Genomic DNA, 19,111 nt, shown 5'->3' with positions numbered 1-19,111 from the left:
ACAAACATATCTTTGGATCCAGCAGACTGGCCTGTGGTCAGTTCCTTTTTTGCCATTCCTTTATAAGGTAAGGTCACCCAGTTCAGTTCACAGGCTAGATGCTGAACTGCTACTTGTCTAATTCCAGAAAGTAGCTTGCCATCCAAACACATAATTAAAGAGGGCAGCAGCCTGTGTTCCAGAATGGTGATGCAATATTTCGGGGAAGAGTCTGTTGGTAAAATCAGTAGCATACCCACCTAGCCACTACCATATTTGGCTAACAGAAGGCTGCTTTGCTTACTGTAGGAACATTTAAGGTCAGATCTACTAATTGTTTCTATAAATATAGTTTGAACCCGAGATTTGTCCATATCAAAATTAATTATACATAATCTAATGAATACAAAACTATGGAGAATGCCAGAGAAATCATGTGTCAGTTTCCATGGTGTGAAAAATTTGCCTATGACCTTTATCTAGTCATTAAATCACTCTTTGCTTCATAATTCTGGACTGTAATCTGTAAAATATAATGCAAACCTCCTACTTATTTGACAGGGAATCATAATTATTTTTTTTAATGAATCTTAAGCCTATTAGGAAAAATTTCTCTATAAATACATGGTATTTTCCCACTAATTTATCCCGTACAATTTGTCAACTCTAGCAGTTAATTTTCCCTTATGTTTACATTAAATCTTTAGAAATGTAAGTTTCTAAAGTTCTTTGTTAAAGAAATGTCTTAACAATGCCCAACCACTTTTCTTCTTAAAGTGTATCTGTTGAATTTACAGAACAATAGAGATCGTCAACCAGAAACTGGCAAGAATTGTTTCACCTTCTTTGTGTCTTAACAGGAAGTGTATTTTAATACCTAATGATAATTTTATTCATTGTGGAAACAAAAAGCAATTTTTTTACTGAAGAACTTTCAAAACCAATTACTGATGCACAGATGAAGCATTGTCCATCCTCCCATTACCTCCATCTCCAAAAGCCATGTCTTTTTCTTGGAAAGTACAACATAAATAGGGAAAATGGAAATGTAGCTCCTTGCATGCACTTACTAATTCCAGGGTTGTATTAGTACTTATTACTAAGAAATTCAGTTTGTTTTCAATTATGATTCCAAAGAAAAGCAACCCCAGGAGCAGATGAGTGTCAACCATTCATTCAGGTCTAATTGGAAACTTTCGTGTATGTTACTTTTATCGTACATTTCTGTATTAATCCTTCTGGTCGAGGAGACCGGAGCAAGGAAGACAACAATATGATGTGCTGAACTGTCGCGCCATCTGTAGCAGTCAACACCCCCAGCCCATCAAGAATGTGACTCTGGCAAGAGTACTTTGCATCATACCACCTCCCTCCCTGTCTGCAGTACTTCAAGAAATTACTTAAAAAACAAACAAACAAACAAACAAAAAACCTTTGGAGAATTGAGACCATCTAAACACATTTGGTTTTTTAGACTTTTCTACACATCTACCAGGGTAAACTTTCAGCAGACTAGACTAGTCTTTTCCGAAAAGAATAGAACTTGTCACTTGCTGACAGATGTTGAAGACAGGCTTCCACACCCTTTCTCTTTCTGACTCTAGATAGGGAAACTAGTGGAAACTTAACAAAATTCCCATGATTTTGTTGAAGTCTCTTTGGAAACTGTAAAAATGCATTTGGGGCATTTCTGCATGAAAGTCACCTTTGCCACCATCACTGAAATGATAGACATGATCAGAAAGGAAAAAGGGTAGGGGGGGTAGAGTGGGGGAGGAAGGAATTGCATGGCTGACATGCCATCAGAGACCAGGTTCCCCAGAGGGTAGCTTAACTTTCTACTTTATTTTGCCTATGTAAATACAGCCTCAGCAAGATTTTCTTCTCCTTTCTCCTCCTTTTTTACCTCTGGAAAGAAATTTTCATTTTGCTGATAGCTGCATTTATGAATGTAGCCACTTGAAAATTCATCTTATATTCAATTTATTCAGCTTATTGCTTAGGTTCTATTTATTTGAATTTTCTTTTTGGTAAATGTGAAGTAAACCATATTAAGATTCAAGGACAGGTATAATTGAGGGGCAACATTTAACAATCTTCAAAAAGAGAACTTCATAAAAGCATTCCTTTCATTGCCTTCATCTGGCATGTTTCTTTTTGTTAGGATCAAAGATTTGACAGAGATGAAAGACCCCCCAACTTTACACAGAAATATATATCAACCAGGAAGAACTTCTTAAGTGGAAACATTCCTACAATAGCTCTCTTTATATAATAAATTTTCTCAGGCATCTTAAAAATGAAATAGAAGAAGGGAAGTTTTCTTTGTAGGCAGTTCACATTATGACTGCATTCAATAAGCGGAATTAAAAATACAGTCAACCCAGCTGTTTTTAAAAACCTGCAAGTTTGTGTCATATAGACCAAGACTCAGATGATGAGAAATAGTCCATTTTTATTAAGATATCAGGCACTCTGTTGAAATATCATTGGCATATAATGTATTATTCAGACAACTGAGTAGAAAGGTAAAATTGAAAGCCGCTTTAGTTTCCTTTCAAGGTCCCAATGACTTTTCCACACCACTGAGAAAAAGCCATGCACACATTTTCAACTCTAATGTAAACAGAAACCTCATCTTTCATTTCTTTCACACATATGGATAATTCTGTGTCATATAGAGTAAAATATTGCATATCCTTTTGCACGGAACACTTGAAAACTCATATTTGTTTTGTCTTTCTTTTCATTACAAAAAAATTATTCTTAGTGTAGAAAACAGTATATAGAGACATAAAAAGGAAGAAATTAAAGATTAGTTATAAGCCCGTCCTCCACCACCCAGAAATATGCACCTGCTGCTGCTCTGGATTGGTGGCAGAAGCAAAGACGCCACTTGTTTTGGAAGGACTCTCCCATGGTAGAGTTAGTGTCAAAAATGTCTGATAATAGGAAAACAACCTGAAACATAATATAAAAACGTATGTTTGAAATGAGTAAGCACAAGAATAAGGAATCAAGACATAAAGAGAACAATAGAGCAAACTATGAAAAAAAAATAGGCTTATCTAAAAAAGAACCAAACAGAAATTCTAGAAAATGTTTCCTTCAATGCCCAGAGAACTCCTAATATTAGAGACCGTCAAAGGCTTGGCTTAGTTATCTTCTCTATCCACCCTAATGCTCTTAAAGATCTCTTTCCCCTAAATCTCATACTCCTTCAATCCCTCCACCTGACTAGCTAATAGACATCTCAAATGTAACATGTCCACAACCGAAGCAGATCTGCCACCCACATCTGCTTCACTCAGAGTCATTCTCAACTCAGGTAATGAATCCACTCTTCCTCTCTTTTTTGTCACATCTGCATCATCTGTGGTTAAATCCAGTTGACTGTACTGTCAGGCTAGATCTAGTTGTGCCACTTCTCACTATGTTTACTCTCTCGTCCTGTTCTGAGCCCCCATAATTGTGCTTCTAGATTACTGGTCTTCTGGCGCCCATCCTGGAACCCTACAGACTGGACTCAACAGAGTAGTCAGAAGTAAATCAGATCGTGTCATTTTTTGTTCTGAATCTTCCCGCGTCTGCACATCACACGCAGAGTAAAAGCCAAAATTCTTAAGTGCTTACAAGGTTTTACTAGCTCTGGCCCCCATTTCTTTCTAAGCTCATCTCACCCTAATTTCTGGTTACTCCCTTTGTTGTCGGCACACTGGCATCTTCTCTGTCCCTTAAAATTCTGTGTCTTTGTATTACTGATCCTCTCATCTGGAATCTTCTCCCTCAGGTATCCTCATGGCTTTCTCTCTCACCTTTTTCAACCCTACTGTGAGCCCTTTCTTGACCACCCAGTTTAAAATTGCTTGTACTTACCAATACTCAGTATCATCTCTCCTTTGTTTTTCTTTTCAGAAGTTATTCCTTCTAACATACTATACTTTGTTTATTATATCCCCAGATAGAATACAAGCTCCATGTGATTGGAATTTTGTCTGCTTTGCTCATTGCTAATAGGATTTCTTTAAAACCCTTAATAAGCTTGCCCCTATCAGTCTTAATGATGTGGTTCTCTGGTATCTATGAGAAAAATACACAGTATTTTAAATAAAGAATGTTTCTTATGCAGAGTTTCACTGGGAAAAATATTTTCAAAAAAATAATATTGGGTTAGAAAGAGGATAATGGAAAAAAAAGAAAAGGAAGTGAAACATGGTTTAATATTTTAGGCAAGAGAACTGGAGAAAGGGGTTTGTTGATGAAGCTGGAAATATATAGTTGTCACTTGGAGTTAGAAAATGGCAATTATTTTCTTTATTTTGAACAAGTTGTCTTTTAGATGTTTAACACAAAATGTTTTGTAAGCAATTTGGTCTTACAAGTACAGTTTGGTATAAGATTGAAACTTCTTTCTTGGCTATTTTCAGATTTGTTATAAAAAATTCTCAAGTTTAAAGGTAGGAATTAAAAGTAAAATTATATATTTAAAAAAAAACATTTGGACACTACAGTCCTTAGGAAAATTCCTTCAAAACTAAATTTTAAATACTTTCAATTCAGCTTTCTCCAAGTCTGTTGTGAAATGCTTTTTATCACAGGATAAGGCAATAAAAGTCTGATAGATTTTTAGTGGAAGTAACACTTATTTTCAATCATAAAAAAAAGTTAAACAAAGAAATTTACTGTGAGGGATGTTTAAGGGATGGGCATTTAAAATTTAAAGCCTCGATTGTCCTTCTGTTAAATCTTTTTCATTTCAAATATGGCCTTTGATTTTGTTCCAAAAGACTTCTATTTTTGTTTTACTAAGAAGTAGCCTAATGGATGATGATATTGTCCATACTCTGGCTAGTGATACATCTCGGCATTGTCCTGGTGAATTTTATACAAATAATTTTACAAAGGTTTATTATGTTTCTTACCAACCCCCCATGGGAACTTGGATTTGGCAGCCCTCTATTAGTGATTATAATATTCAGCTTGAGTTGAATCAGGACACAGGCTGTGATGTGTTCTATTTAAAAATCCATTTTGGAGCATTAGCAGAAGGTTTATGAGAGGATTGTCATAACTGAGGTGTCAGTTTCTTGATTCTTTAGCTGTGTGAATAAATAGAATTTGATAACATCTCAAGAAGTAGTTTAAGGTTCACCATTTTCTTATGTATTTGAAAAGGCAAACACTATTTTAGTATTAGAAAAACTCAGATGTTAACTTTTGAAAACACGTTAGAGGTATATTGTTCTTTTTAATAGATACAATTTTTATAATTTTCCTATATGGATAGCCTAGCACCAATTTTTCATAGTTTGTCCTTTTCATACTCTCGGTTATATAGTAATATCCCGTATGTAAAAAAAAAAAAAAAAATTATGGCTGAGACTGAATTGATTTATTTGCTATCCATTTGCCAGTACTATATTATTATAATTCTATAACATCATAATATAACTTTCCCCTTCATTTCCAATTCTTATGCATTTTATTTTAGTCTTGTCTTTTTGCGTTGGCTGGAACTGCAATACATTATTGAAAAGAAGTGGTGACAGCGGGTCTCAAGGATGTTCTGACTCCTTGTTCTTGATTTTAATGGGAATAACTTTTAAAGTTTTTCATTGTGTGATGTTTGCTATTAATTTCCCCCCATAAATATCTTTTTAATGAAATATATCTAACAAATAACATCATATTAGTTTCAGGTATACAATATAATGATTTGATATCTGTATATATTGTGAAATGACCAACACAGTAAGTCTAGTGAATATCTATTACTATATATATAGTTACAGTTTATTTTTTGTGATCATAATTTTGAAGATCTACCCTCTTAGCAACTTTCAAATATAGAGGTATATTCTCATGGGTTATATATACATGAAGCAGAAATTTATACCTAAATGGATCAGAGTCCTTTCTACATCTTTTTTTGCTGGCTTGCCCCTATGCTACTGTCTTCTAAATATCAGAATGCCTCAGGGTCAGTCCTTTGCATTCTTTTATCTATCTATACTCATTACCTTTTTCTCCTATCCAGTCTCAAGCCATTAGATATCATCAATGTACATACTGATGACACAAAATTTTTTATCTCCAGTCCAGAACTCTCTTCTGAACTCAGAAACCTATGCCCAAAAATCTATATGCAAAAACTTCTTAAGATATCTCAAAGGCCTATTAAACTTAATACCTATATCAAAACTCAGTTCCTGATATCCAACACTCCCCACCCCCAATCCATCTCCTCCTGCAGTCTATCTAAATCATTAAATTGTAGGGTGTCCAGATACCCCAGTTTTGCATGTTTTCTCAGCATAATTATTAATAACATCCTGTTTAACTTTCAAAAGTACCTTCTTTAAGTTTCAAAAATCACAACATATTACATGCTCACATTAGTTAATATAGTTTAGTTTCCTAGTTGCTTAGGCCCCCAAATAGTATCTATTCTGTCTTCCTTTCTTCCCTATTTCACTTTCATTTTCTCAGCAAATCCTGTGGGTCTTTCTATGCAAATATATACAGAATTTAACCAGATTTCACATGTCCATTGTGACCATGCAGATTCAAGCCAGTATCTCTTACCTGGGTGATGGCAATAGCTGTCTAACTGGCCTTACTGGCATCCAGGGTTTCCTATTAAAATATATATTAGGTGGTACTCTTCTGTTCTAGAACCTCTATCTTTTGATAGACTTCCCTAATATCAAAATTTTAAAGCCTGCTTGTACTTAAGAGATCTATCCCCTTGACTCAGTTAAATTCCCATCACCATATTCTTCTTACTTGTTGGAATAACTACAACCTCTATCTTGCCCACTTGCCAAGATTGAAACCTGTTATTTGATTCCTGGTCACCAGGCTACCAGATTGGACTTTGGTTCTTCTACTTCACATCTGCAGCTGTGTCTACCCTCTTCTTTTGCTCTTGCTTGTCCCAGCCATGCTGGGCAGAACTTAAATGACCCTAGTAATTTTCAGTATGCCCCACCTTGCTTTAAGTAACCAGGCCAGTTCCATTTGTTTGCTTAATTAAGACTGCCAACATCTTGAAGTAAAGGAGAAAGCCAAGTTCATTAGAGAAGTGGACTAATTTGAGTACTAATAGTAGGAGTGTTCATATTTTTCTCAAATGTATCTACTGCCAAATTACTTGTCCTTTGAGTTGATTTGAAGGCAATATCTAGACTTGCATACAAAATTTACACTATAATTTGATTATTTTCCAACACTAGATCGCTCTTTTAGGTCAATATTTCTTGGGATGGTGAGTTTCCACAAAGACTTAAACATATTTAAAGAGTAAGCTTGGGAAGAAATATACATATTTCATCAGAATATTAGTTCAAGAGAAATCTACTCCTTTAAAAATGATAGTCAGTAGTTCATTAGGACCTAAAATTTTCATGCCAGCCCTCTTAAAAAAAATTTATGATGGCGTTTTCAAGAGATGATGTGACAAAATTTCTTTCCAATCAGTCAAATTCTTGTTTTATATTTAAAATGAAACAGCAAATGGAAAGTTTGATGTGCCTTTGATTTCTAAGCAATTACTGGAAAACACATACCTTAGTCCTTGAGATTTTTGTTTTGTGTCTTGCAAAATTCTTTAAATTAATAGCATATAATCCATTTAAACTCTCTCTTGATAGATTATATACACATTGTGTTTCTAAACATGAATCATTGGAAAGATCTGACTAAACTTAGATTTCTTAAAAATCACAGTGTGGGATTATTTTCTCTCCTTTGGGGCATACTAAAGTTCATATTTAGTAATGTCCTATAAATTAACATACATGGAAACACAAAGTTAAAGTGGATGGCTTCAAATTTAACTCAAACAATCATCTTAATATTTCGGTAAAATAAGCAAGTTGTAAAGGTTGAAAAATATACCTAGAAAAATTTATAATTAACAATGGAGACTAATTTTACTCAGGTTCTGGGAACTTTTACAATAGAACTAACAGATGAAGGAGCTATCTTTGATCCACAATGATGAAATGATGATTTAACTACTTGCATTTTTTGATGCAGCAAATAAAACTTGAGTCCTAAAATCTTAACTAAATCTTCTTACTTATCATTAAAAATGTTGTATTTGTGGTATCAGAAATGATCTCTCTCTCATGCATAGCAACCTGATATTATAACTGTGTGGTAGGAATTTTAGATCAATCCTCCTGTCAGAAACCTGCTTTTTATTATTTTATTATTTTATTTTTAATTTTTTTTCTTAGAAGCCCTGCTTTTTAGATCATCCTTCTACACACACACACACACACACACACACACACACACACACACACACAGAACCCACTGCTCATATTCAATTCCTTGGAATGTTATCATTAAAAGTTCCTTTTTTGTTCCTTTTACAAAATGGCTAAGGCCTCCAATGATTAGGAAACCTACTTTCTATGAACCAAAGGAGTTGGAAGAGGTATCGTAGAATGTTATTGTTATATTTTCTTTTTCTCCTAGAAATTAACACCTGAAACGTCAGTATCAAATGTTGTAAATCACTAATCCTGATTATCATTAATTTTCCTTTATTTCTTCAGGAAGTTGATTCCTGAAGAAATCATAATGTCCCAGCATTATGAGATCTGGAAGAATTTGCGGTAAGTGTTTGTGATTGACTGGTACCTTCAGACATTCCTAAGGTTAGATAATGTCCTAGTTAGTCTCTTTGCTTCCTTCTCACCTCCCTACCCATTTCCTGGCTGGAGATTGGAGGGTGGGGGAGAGAGAGAGAGAGAGAGAGGGAGAGATTCATCTTTCTTTCCTCTCCCACCCACTTTGACACCACATCTTAGGCCAGGACTCATCCCTCAGTGAGCTCTTCTACAAGAATCCATCTCTCGTTGGCTCTGCATTCCTTCTCTTGCCCCTTCAGTCCTAGAGGTAAGTAACTGATTCTTTGTTGTTACCAGCTTCTAGATGCCTCAAAAACATTTGGATATTCTCTTAATTCTGCCTTTACCTTTGTAAATATTCCCTTAATTAAATTCTCTTTATTTGAACCATGAGTTTATTCTGATATTGAATGATACAAATAAATCTCAAACATATTGAAATATTTATTTTTCATATATTTAATGACATCCAAGCAAGGGAATTTTTTATTTTTTTAATGAAAGTTTATTGGGGTGACAATTGTTAGTAAAGTTACATAGGTTTCAGGTGTACAATTCTGTATTATATCATTTATATATATATATCATGTTGTGGGTCTACCACCCAGAGTCAGTTCTCCTTCCATCACCATATATTTGATCCCCTTTACCCTCCTCTAACACCCACCCCCAACTTTACCCTCTGGTAACCACTAAACTATTGTCTGTGTCTATGAGTTTTTGTTTCTTCATTTATTTGTCTTCTTCTGTATGATTTCATTGATATGTTGTATATAAAACTGAAAACAACAAAGGAACAAGACAAGCAATGGAATTTTTCAGCCACATTTAGTGACAGGCCATAATTTATTGAGTTTATTTCAATCTTCAGATTTTCTTTAAGCTATAAGGATTCTGACCAGCGATCACTCTTTGTGTGTTAACTTGCACACAAAGCTGCTGACTTGTAAAATTAGCAAGTGTGACTTCTATTCCTCCTGTTCTATCTTTGAGTTCTTAAACACAATACTAAACATTACTACAAAAATATAACTTGAGGAACACCAGTTGTAAATCACTTTGCCTCAGCGTAGACAATGCTAAATACTTTCTGTATAAGATCATTGATATAGCAACAATAAAATTGCCAAACAGGAAAATTCTAGTGGAGGCACAAGTGATCATATTTACCTCAACTGCTTCTACAAGGTGAAGCAGGAGAAGGGACTAGGCAGAAATCTGATAGTGCAAAACAGAAAATAACCATAGAGCAAAGGTCTCACTGATAATGGCAGGAAATTTTTATAGGTTCCATGGAGCCTAGAAATTGTAAATAGACTGAGGCCCAGAGATTTTTCACATTTTGGTTCCATCAACAACTAATATACAAGCGGGGTATGTACTTTTGCCTCCTGCAGACTTGCTTGATGTCTTTAATTTTATTTAAGGATAAAAACATCTACCTTAGAGAGGTAGTATAAGAATTAGATGAGATAAAGTATAATATTTATATAGTGTAACTAGTCTGGCACCAAGTAAGTATTCAGTAATGATTTTGTTTTATTTTTCTTTTTCTCTCTGTTCTGGTAACCAAAGATGTTTTACAAAATCTATCCTAGTGCTAAGGAACACAGAAGGTGGCATTTTGAAAAGGTACTAGGCGTCATATAAAATGAATACAGTAATGCTATATGATACTTCTATAATTACAACCATTTATTCAGTAGTACAAACACAAATAACTCCTGATATAGACAAATACACATACACATACACATATACACACACACATATAAGATTTACAGAGATGGGTATCTCTTACACAGTATGGAAACAATCTAGCATGGAGGGTGAGAAACCATAGGACAAGAGAAGGATAAACTGGTAACTAAATGAGCAAAAACAAGAAACAGTCAATTGGAACCACACCGGGGGATATTTCCTAATGACTCCTTAGATTTACTCTAATGAAGAAAAATTGGTAGTTACTCCAGAACTGCACTAAAATTATGCTTAAATATAATCTGTAGCTGACTATTCATTGTGAGGGTGTAGACTTATAGTTCCTGGATCTTGATAAGTGACAGATGCTGGTAAAGGAGAGATGTTTTCTTTTCTTTATTTTAATTTTGAATGCTTTTGTGAGTTCTTCTCTCTCTGTGAAGAGGGCCTACCCTTTTGGGTGTGCCACTGGTTATATAATTGTTCAAGAGTTGTGTTTATTAAAAACTATGCCATACAGCAGTGAGTCAAAATTACTGCAAATGTCAAAGAAGACTATAGCTGAAGCTCACCCCTGAGCAGTATCAATCTGTCGTAAAAAAAAACTGTTTATATTTACTGACTGAAATTATTGTTCCAAAACAAAGTTGAAAGGTGCATTTTTCTGGATAGTTTAATATAATAGCTAGTCTTTGACTCAAATCTCTTTCAAATTTAATAAAATAATTTTGAACATTCCTGATAGAGAGTTACATGGCAAATCAAGATGCCCCACCCAGCTGTTGCCCTTGTAGTTGGCAGAGGCTGATGAGCATGCAATTAGATAAGTGTTTCCACCAATACCAGGAGTGCAATCATGTTTTTCATCTTTTCCATTATCGTACACTTAACTAAGAAGCATGCACTCATTTGGCATTCTAAGCACTTTTGATTGATTTACAATGTCAGTGAAATTTACAGATTACGAATTGCAAAATATAAGAGGAAATTAATGTCTTAAGAAAAGTTTTTAGCATAGCTCCTCTTGCCAACATTAATTTTATTAGAATTAGTGTGTCTAAGTGTACAGAAGCAAGTAAACATGGATAAATGTAATCCAAATTAAATTGCTGAGACTATTATTTTCCATTTGGTTTGCTCTGGATTTAAAAGTAACAGTTCTTGATGTATACTTTGAAGTATGTTCTGGCTTTTATTAGAAATGTCAAAATAATGTTCAAAATGCTACATCACATGTTGTCAGATATTCTCTTTGGACATGCTGATTTTGTTTTTAAGCAACACGTAGATTTAAACCAAATGAAAATCAATAAAAATGATGAGAGAAGTTAGAACAACAGAGTACCTCTTGGTGTTTTGGATATTTTACATTATCTAATAAGAAATAATCTGAGATTTTCAATAATCTATTTTAGCTTTACTTACAAATTTTATGTACCTTACAATAAAGGCTATTAAAACAATTAAGAAAGTGTATCTGCAAAATTTAGCTGATTGAGTTTTGACAGTTGTATAAAATGCATCTTACTTTTACTTAAATCATAAGATGGATATAGCAGCAGAGAAAATAGATAATATTTATAGTGGTTATATATATTGAAAGCAAAAATCAATATTTTCAAGTTTGGATTCAACTAAGCTCTATAGGATTTTGCTTTACAAAATAGTTCAATTGAACTTTTAGATCATTCTTTCATTCATGATTTATAAAAGGTAAATTTGCTATTTTAAGGGTTAGGGTAAATTTTAAAATAAATATTAAGAGTCTCAAAAAGACATTTTTAGCTGTCAGGGTGGAAATCAGATTTTTTGTAAACAAAAGAATCTACTTATAATCAAGGCCTGACTAGTTTTTTATTCAGGTTGTATTTTGAATAAATGCAGACAGGTTTGCTTTGTGGAAATTTAGCCTGGAATATAGGTGTGTGTTTGATACAGAGACATGAAACTTGGCTCCTGAAAAAAATAAAAATGCATATCCACATGGAATGAGGACACTGACATTCCTACCCAAGGAGTCAATGAGCAGAGATTGTTATGTGGCATGCTGTGATTATGCCATTTTGGGGGATGCACCTAGCTATTTATTTGACTCTTGAGAAGTCCCGTGTACTGGAAGAAGAGGATATATTGGTTTTATTTGTTGCTTTCATTTTGACTTATTTTAAGTCATCATTTTGAATTCATTTCCCATCATGTCTTGAGACTTCTTTTTGGGTTATCATGTGGCCTTTGGTTTTAGAAATCTCAAGATTTAATTATTCATATTTTTCTTTCATAAAAGTCCAAGGATAAAAGCAATTAAAGCATTGGCTAATTAAGAAGGCATAAGATTTTTATTTACAAGGACTTGTTCAGGTATATTATAGAACTAGGCATGTGTTTAAGTGTTCTGTGTTTAAGTTAAGTGTTCTGATTCATGGAGCTTCTCCAAAGACCCTTGTGGAGGAGGGAAGCTTGGGTTAAGAGGTAGAGACAGAATGAGCAATCATGGTGTGGATCCCCTGCTTTAATTAGAACAATTCCACCTTTATCTCTTATACTGTGTTTCCCCAAAAATAAGACCTAGCTGGACAATCCGCTCTAATGCATTTTTTGGAGCAAAAATTCATAAAAGACCCGGAATTATGTTATGCTATGTTTTCTATGTTTTATTATATTACATATATTATATTATATAAGACCATGTCTTATGCTAATTTTTGCTCCAAAAGACACATTAGAGTTGATTGTCCAGCTAGGTCTTATTTTTGGGGAAACACGGTATATTTACCTCCTATGCAGGCTTTCATTTAAAGAACTTGAAATGAAATTTAAATACTATTGACTGAAAGCTCAAATTTGCATGCTTTTAATAAAATATATTATCTAGAATTTAATTCAATGCAATTCATCAACAAATTTATCAATTTATTGTCTTCTATGTGCCTAGGATTTTTCTTTGTATTTTTAGTTATTCAAAGAAACACAACTAAACAGAAACTTCTATGGTTTAATATTTTTATTGAGATATAATTGACATATAATAGTATTAGTTTCAAGTATACAACATAATGATTCAATATTTATATATATATAGCACAGTGATTACCATAATAATTCTGGTTAACATACATAACTATACAGAGTTACAATTTTTTTTGTGTAATGAGAACTTTTAAGATCTATTGTCTTAGCAACCTCCAAATATACAATACAGTATTATTAACTATAATCACTATGCTGGACATTTCATTCCCATGACTTATTTATTTTATAACTGGAAGTTTGTACTGTCTGAACACCTTAACCCATTTTGCCTACCACCACCCCTGCTTCTGGCAACCACCACCAATTAATTTTCTGTATCTATGAGTTTGGTTTTTTGTTTTATTTTTAGATTTCACTTAACTTATATAGGTGAGATCAGATGGTATTTATGTTTTTCTGTCTGACTTATTTCACTTAACATAATGCTCTCAAGAACCATCTATTCTATTGGACATGGCATGTTTCCTTCTTTTTTACAACTGAATAATTTTCCATTGTGTATGGGTTTATATGTGTGTGGGTTTATATGTGTGTGCATATGTGTATGTGTGTATATATATGCATGCATATATATGCATATATATGTATGTATATATATGTATGTGTGTGTATATATATATAAAATGTCAATCACATTTTTTTTTCACCCATTCATCCATCAATGGACGCTTAGGTTGCTTCCATGTCTTAGCTATTATAAACAATGCTGCAATAAAAACAGAGGTACATATATCTTTTTGAGTCAGTGTTTTTCCCCCCCTTGAATAAATAGCCAGAAGCAGAATTACAGAATTGGATGGCAGTACTATTTTTAATTTTTGAGCAACCTCCATATTGTTTTCCATAGTGGATGCACCAATTTACGAGGTGTGATCAAACAATATAGTAAATGTTTAAATTGAAAAAAAAAAAAAAAATAACAGTAAAAAACACATTACCAATTATCCCCCTCAAAATACTCCCCCTTGCTTCAAACACACTTATCCCATCATTCTTGCCACTTTCTAAAGCAGTTCTGGAAGTCCTCTTTTGTGCGTGTCTTTAGTTGTGTTGTCATGGCTGCCTCAATGTTCTGAATCATTTTGACTTTGGGGAAAAGCCAGAAGTCGCACAGTGCCAAATCCAGTGAATGATGGATGAGAACACACCGTCATGCTTTTATTTGACAGAAATTGACATATACCAGAAGTGATATGTGACACAGAGCATTGTCATGATGGAAGATGACTTAAGGCACCCTTTAAAACAGGGGTGTCCAAACTTTTTTCACAATTTTTTACCAAGGGCCATATGCAGTAAAATACACAAACAGCCAGGCTACTCCCTCGAGGTAAAGTATGTATTTCCTCACCTGGTTTATTTAAGTAAACTAATTATATTTTTGGAATTTGCTGTGGGACAATTAACAATGGATTGCGAACCGCAGTTGGTCTGCAGGCCGCAGTTTTGACACCCCTGCTTTAAAACATACCTTCTATCAACCGTAGCTCACACTCAACTGACTGCTCTGAACAAGTTGAAACTTGTCAGACACTGTTACTAAGGTTCACTGTTACTAAGGTGCCACTTCCTGTATTGAAGATCCCTGCCTTTCTGTTGGATGGCACTTGGCAGCAGCATTTACCGTGTTTTGTGAACACAATGGAAAGGCATCGTGTTACACATCATTTCCGGTAAGGTAATTTCTGTCAAATAAAAACATTACAGTGTGTCCTCATCTACCTCAGTCACTGGATCTGGCACCGTGTGACTTCTGGCTCTTCCACAAAGTCAAAATGACCATGAAAGGTAAATGTTTAGAGTCTATTCAGGAAATCAAAGCAGCCATAACAGCACAACTAAAAACATTCACAAGAGAGGACTTCAAGAACTGCTTCAGAAAGTGACAAGAATGATGGGATAAGTGTGCTTTGAGGGGGAATTAATGGCAATGTGTCTTTTACTGTAATATATATTTTTTAAATTTAAATATCTATGGTAGATTTTGATCACACCTCGGACATTCCCACCAACAGTGCACAGGGTTCCCTTTTCTCCAACACTTATTGCTTACCAATACTTATTTTTTGTCTTTTGGATAATAGACATTGTAACAAGTGAGATGTGATATCTCATTGTGGTTTTGATTTGCATTTCCATGATGATTAGTGACGTTGATCACCCTTTCATGTACCTGTTGGCCATCTGTATGTCTTCTTTGGAAAAATGTCTAATCAGAGCCTCTGCCCATTATTTAACTGGATTGTTTGTTTCTTTTGGCTATTGAGTTATAGGCGTTTTTAAAATATATATATATAATTTGGATATTAACGGCTTATCAGATACATAATTTGCAAATATTTTCTCCCATTCAATAAGTTGTCTTTTCATTGTTGATTATTTTCTTTGCTATGTAGAAGCTTTATAATTTAAAGTGGTCTCACTTGTTCATTTTCGCTTTTGTTGCCTTTGCTTTTGGTGTCAAATCCAAAAAAATTATCACTAAGACCTATGTCAAGGAGCTTATCACCTACAATTTCTTCTAGGAGTTTTATGATTTCTGGTTTTATGTTCAAGTCTTTAATTTATTTTGAGTTATATTTTTGTGTATAGTGTCAGATAGTGGTTCAGTTTCATTCTTTTGCATGTGGCTCTTTAGTTTTTCCAACACCATTTATTGAAAAGACTCACCTTTCCCAATTGTATAGCTTTGGCTTTTTTGTTATAGATTAATTAACCATCTACAAATGGGTTTATTTCTGGGCTCTCTACTGTTTCATTGATCTATATGTCTACTTTTATGTCAATACAATACTGTTTTGATTACTATAGCTTTGTAATATACTGGGGTGACAAAAAAATTATATAAGTGGATACTTTTGTCAACATTGCTCAAGCAGTAGTTCATCATAATCAGAAGTGTCTGGACACTGATGGTACCCACTTTTGGTACCTCTTGTAATTGCAAAAGTCAAACATGACTTCTATTCATCTTTTGTATATATTAAGTATTACAATTTTAATAGTTTTTTTCCTTTCTTAAAATGTATATACATTGGTTTTTCTGGCACCCTCTGTAGTTTGAAATAAAAAATTGTGATGTCTCCAATTTTGTTTTTCTTTCTAAAGATTTCTTGGCTATTCAGGGTCTTTAATAAGTTTTTCTAAATGGAACAAGAAAAAAATATAACTCTGAGTTGTCCACTGATTCTTCTCAAGTAGATAAATAACTTTGGAACTGAACTCAAATGGACATGTATAAATAATATGAGACCCTTGTTGATTTGCTTGTCTTAATTGATATAGGTCAAATAAAAAGCTAAACTAACCTAAGAAATAAATAAGGATTTAGAGTTAGCTAAGTAGTTAGAGTAGAGGTAAGAGAATTACTCCAGGTTATAATCCACAAAAGAAAATAGAAATTTAAGAGAAAAAAGATGAGACAAATAAGAAACAGTGGTGAGCAAGGGACTAGTAGAATGTGTTAAGTTAAAATAAGTAATGCTATATAATAAATAAGTTACTATCTGAATTCAAAGAAACAGTTAATACAATATTTGAGTTGCAGAGTAAGTGGTAGGGAGACAATTTTGGAGAAATAGTTCTCCTTTTGAAAAAAGACAAAATCTTAGATTGGTTAAATTTTATTTCAAATAAAGATATACTAAGTAAAAAGCAAAAACAAAATAAAACAAAACAGAAAGTTATTTTATAGTACATTTAAGAAGGTTGAGTCATTATATATTATGTATGTAAATATATAAACAACAAGTACACATTTTTTCAAAGGTACATGGTATAGTCTTTGAAAGTATTAGGTTAAAATAGTTTCAAGAAGTTACAAGGAGAAAAGGAAAGATTTTATACAGATCACATTCTCTGATTAAAGAAAAAACATAAAAAGATAATAAAAACTAAAAGTTCAAACCTATCCCCATCAATTTAAAAATTAAAAACACTTATTCACAAATTATTTAAAAATAAATAATGCTGTGGCCAGAAATAATTCTCAGTTGAAACTTTATAATACTAAATACTCAAAAACAAAGCAGTAACTGGGAAAAAAAGAACAATTAAATATATGTAAAGGTAAATTAAGAGTAAAATAGTCATTAATATATTAATAACTATTTATTCATAAATTAGAAAATCAAATTAGAATTGCTCAATAATACCAAAATGTGTTTTCAATAAAAATCAATGGAATAAAAAGAAGGAATAATTTTTGTAAGTCTAATCGAATAAAGGAGAGCTTGCAAATTAATATTATAAATGAGAATATCATAGTAACAAGAGGAATATTGAGTATCATCTGACTTCTTGCTGCATATAATAAAATGCAAAAAAAAAATAAGCAACATACCATTTAATATAAAGCTGCCAAATCTTGTAAGTTAAAAAATAAATAAATGAAAATTTTTCTTAGCCTCTTCAGATAGCAAATGATTCTAAAATTAAGAAACAGTTTTTGGACAAAGATCAAATTCAGAACACTTAAGAGAAAACATGGTCTAAAGATGAAATCCTTGTTAAGACCCAAAAAAGATTTGAGATATTATCTCAGAGATCCTTTCAAACAGGCAAAAGGTCCACTAAAGGTCTTACGGACATACTTAAAGACATACTTCTGAGAATGTCAGAGGCATTATTCCTCCTGCAGGCTCACAAAGACCCCAAGAAAGAGGGATTTTTCTCAAAGAAATTTGTAGGTGGATTACAATGGAGTCCATTACAAACTGACACACAAAAGAATCTGAAGGTTTTTAAAAGAAGTGTATCAGCTTGTATCGAAAGAAACAGGGAACGCACAAAAGAAAAATAGGACTTTAGACTCCTCAACTTTTATGGACATGAAGCAGACTTAAAACACTATTCTACTGCATATATGGGCTAAATTTTATTGAAAAGGAAAGGTGGACCCTAGAGCCTTGATGGCAGACCCAAGAGCCACAGAGAATAATTCTCAGTCTGTAGAACTGAGCTCTAGTTAGGGAGCTGGAAATATGTACAGGCTGGGTTTTAGAATTTTCATGGACCATTGAGTCATGTGGGTCTCCCACTTTCATTCTTTTTTGAGTGGGAGTGAGCATAGTAGGTCTTTGCACCTATCCCACCGTTGTATGTTGGATATTAGGGTAGAGTAAATAATTTGTCTTTTTATTTCAAAGATCTTTGCAATTGATTTGAATGGAACAGTATTTAATGAGCTGTACTTGAGGAACTATACCTGAGCCTTGTCCACACTTCAACGTGATTTAGTTAACAAGATCCTGGATTTTGAGCTGATTGTAATTAGATGATATTTGGGAGTCTTGAGAGAAGGGATGAGTATTTTTTCCATGTGGGAGTGATGTAAATTGTGCCCAGACAGTACACTGTGGCAGACTGTATTTTCTCCAAAAGGCCACATGTTATGTTATATTATGTTACGTTCATATATCTTATATTACAGCTCTCTGTCTCTCTCTATCTCTCTCTGTCTCTCTCTGTGTCTCTCTCTGTTTCTCTTTCTCTCTCTCTCTCTCGCTCTCTTGCCATTTTTCTCTCTTGAGAGAAATATACTATAATATCCATTTTATCTGTTACTTTATTGTAGCTATGTATATGCTCCATAACTTAACCTAAATATTTGTAGATGACCTTTTGACTTGGCCTACAATATTCTGGAAATATTTTACTAGTTTGTTAGGGTTTTTTTTTTTTTTTAATGAGTTTATAGGACTTTTTGACATACACATGTTTTGTACTATGCTTTTCTTAGCATTTTCTTTAAGGGATGT

At 33.4% G+C, this 19,111-nt stretch overlaps 1 long non-coding RNA gene across 1 annotated transcript in view; it reads left to right on the top strand.

The window, feature by feature from the left end:
- LOC109452181 (uncharacterized) overlaps positions 1-19,111 on the top strand; it is a 151,840-nt gene that overhangs the window by 21,460 nt on the left and 111,269 nt on the right. The window contains exons 2-3 of the long non-coding RNA XR_002138106.2: positions 8,547-8,606; positions 8,807-8,889. This is a non-coding gene — a long non-coding RNA (uncharacterized LOC109452181). The remainder of the gene's footprint in view (positions 1-8,546; positions 8,607-8,806; positions 8,890-19,111) is intronic.

This window comes from Rhinolophus sinicus, linkage group LG05 (genome assembly GCF_036562045.2).
Source record: "Rhinolophus sinicus isolate RSC01 linkage group LG05, ASM3656204v1, whole genome shotgun sequence".
NCBI classification, from domain to species: domain Eukaryota; kingdom Metazoa; phylum Chordata; class Mammalia; order Chiroptera; family Rhinolophidae; genus Rhinolophus; species Rhinolophus sinicus.
The sequence above is the reverse complement of the archived record's forward strand: the minus strand, read 5'-3'. Positions and strand labels throughout refer to the sequence as shown.